Source organism: Capsicum annuum, chromosome 1 (assembly GCF_002878395.1).
Source record: "Capsicum annuum cultivar UCD-10X-F1 chromosome 1, UCD10Xv1.1, whole genome shotgun sequence".
Lineage (NCBI taxonomy): Eukaryota > Viridiplantae > Streptophyta > Magnoliopsida > Solanales > Solanaceae > Capsicum > Capsicum annuum.
In genome coordinates, this window is record NC_061111.1 from 177,593,254 (window position 1) to 177,595,952 (window position 2,699).

Here is a 2,699-nt window from a genome sequence, read left to right on the forward strand (position 1 = left end):
GGGATGCTCGTTTAACCTCTGTATTCATCTTGTTCCTTATTTACCTGGGTGCACTGCGTTTTCAAAAGCTTTTTGTCGAACTGGCTCCTATTTCAATCTGTGCTGGACCGATCGATATACCAATAATCAAGTCTTCAGTCAACTAGTGGAATACATTGCATCAACCTGGGAGCATTAGCCGATCTGGTACATTAATACATGTTCCTATGCCCATTCCAATCTTGTCTAACTTTGCTAACTCCCCCTTCTTAACCCGTATCTTGTTCGTTCTGGAAACACGTCTTCCTATTCCATCTTTTCTCGAATCTCCTTTAACGGAAGAAATAGAAGCTCGAGAAGGAATACCAAAACCTATTTCACTCGCTGAGTCTTTTTGCATCCATGGCTGAATGGTTAAAGCGCCCAACTCAACATTGGTGAATTCGTAGGTTCAATTCCTACTGGATGCACGCCAATGGGACCCTCCAATAAGTCTATTGGAATTGGCTCTGTATCAATGGAATCTCATCATCCATACATAACGAATTGATGTGGTATATTCATATCATAATGAACAGTAAGAACTAGCATTCTTATTGAGACTTTCACTCATAGGGAAGAAAATCGATTTATAGATGGAATCTAATATGTAGTATTTACAGACAAAAGTATTCGGTTATTGGGGAAAAATCAATATACTTCTAATGTCGAATCAGTATCAACTAGGACAGAAATAAAGCATTGGGTCGAACTCTTCTTTGGTGTCAAGGTAATAGCTAAGAATAGTCATCAACTTTCGGGAAAGAGTAGAAGAATGGGACCTATTATGGGACATACAATGCATTACAGACGTATGATCATTATGCTTCAACCGGGTTATTCTATTCCACCTCAACGAAAGAAAAGAACAACAATCAAAATACTTAATAGCATGGTAATACATTTATACAAAACTTCTACCCCGAGCACACGCAATGGAACCGTAGATAGTCAAGTGAAATCCAATCCATGAAATAATTTGATCTATGGATAGCATCGTTGTGGTAAAGGTTGTAATGCCAGAGGAATCATTACCACAAGGCATAGAGGGGGGGGGTCATAAGCGTCTATACTGTAAAATCGATTTTTGACGAAATGAAAAATACATATGGTAGAATCGTAACCATAGAATACGACCCTAATCGAAATGCATACATTTGTCTCATACACTATGGGGATGGTGAGAAGAGATATATTTTACATCCCAGAGGGGTTATAATTGGAGATACCATTGTTTCTGGTACAGAAGTTCCTATAAAAATGGGAAATGCCCTACCTTTGAGTGCGGTTTGAACTATTGATTTACGTAATTGGAAATAACCAATTAGGTTTACGACGAAACCTAAAAATCGATCACTGATCCAATTTGAGTACCTCTGCAGGATAGACCTCAACAGAAAACTGAAGAGTAACGACAGCAAGTGATTGAGTTTAATAGTTCCTCATATAAAATTATTGACTCTAGAGATATAGTAATATGGAGAAGACAAAATTGTTTCAAGCACCGACAGAACCGGAAGCGCCCCTTCTTTCAAAGAGAGAAGGAGGGTTATTCATATTTCATTTGATGGTCAGAGGCAAATTAAAAGTTAAGCAGTGGGAATTCTAAAGATTCCCCGGGGCAAAAATAGAGATGTCTCCTATGTTACCCATAATATGTGGAAGTATCGACGTAATTTCATAGAGTCATTCGATCTGAATGCTACATGAAGAACATAAGCCAGATGACGGAACGGGAAGACCCAGGATGTAGAAGATCATAACATGAGTGATTCGGCAGATTTGGATTCATATAGATATATATATATCCACCCATGTGCTACTTCATTGTACGATATATAGAAGATTCATCTCTATAGATATCATCATCTACATCCAGAAAGCCCTATGCTTTGGAAGAAGCTCAAAAAAGAGTTTGGGAATTGATCAAAAGAAGAATCTACTTCAAACGATATTCCCTTAGGCATGGCCATACATAAGATAGAAATCACACTTGGAAAGGAGGGGACAATTAGCTAAAACAGCGGATGAGATAGTACCGGAGTCGTTCAAAGAGCCCTTCTTTCTATTCTGTTTTGTGCATGTCAACTATTGATTCTATGTCATCAAAGCATGCTAACAACAGAAAATAAATGCAAGTATATACAACTGCGGTAATGCCACATCATTGATAAAGAACCTTGCCATCCCCAGCTTTGTCCCCTGCAACAAGTTCATTGGCATATTCCCCTTCCCCTTCTATTCCCAAAAGCTGATTCAATAGGCTTCCTTTATTGATTCAAAAAGCTTCTTTCCCGCGACATGGACACTAAGGTTAGTTTCCATAGGGCGAAGCCGTGACCTCATTCATTCTAACAACTCATTTCCCTATTTTCTCTAGATCAATTCTATATAATGATCGAGACCCGTACATAAGATCGTTCTAGCTTATCTCCTTCTAAGGAAGTCTGAGCTCCTTCCCATGCTAAGAGCCTTTCTAAACTCTTGAACTTAAGAGAGGCTTCTTTTCAAGTTGATGAGTAGAAATTGAGTATAAAGAAAATAACAAAAGAAATCTCACACGGAGATCAGTGTACCCATAGATCTATATGAAAAATAGATATATGAAAATGAAAAAAAATCATTTTCAAAAACCCGGGAATTAAAGATTTTGTTCTATCCGGAGGACATTTATTATGCTG

The 2,699-nt window shown here is 38.0% G+C and overlaps 1 non-coding gene and 1 pseudogene across 1 annotated transcript; both read left to right on the plus strand.

Annotated features, from left to right (window-relative positions):
• LOC124888535 overlaps window positions 1-872 on the plus strand; it is a 1,553-nt pseudogene extending 681 nt beyond the window's left edge.
• On the plus strand, window positions 376-449 carry TRNAL-CAA. Its single transcript has one exon. It is a non-coding gene; the product is annotated as a tRNA-Leu (tRNA).
• Window positions 873-2,699: the final 1,827 nt, after the last annotated feature.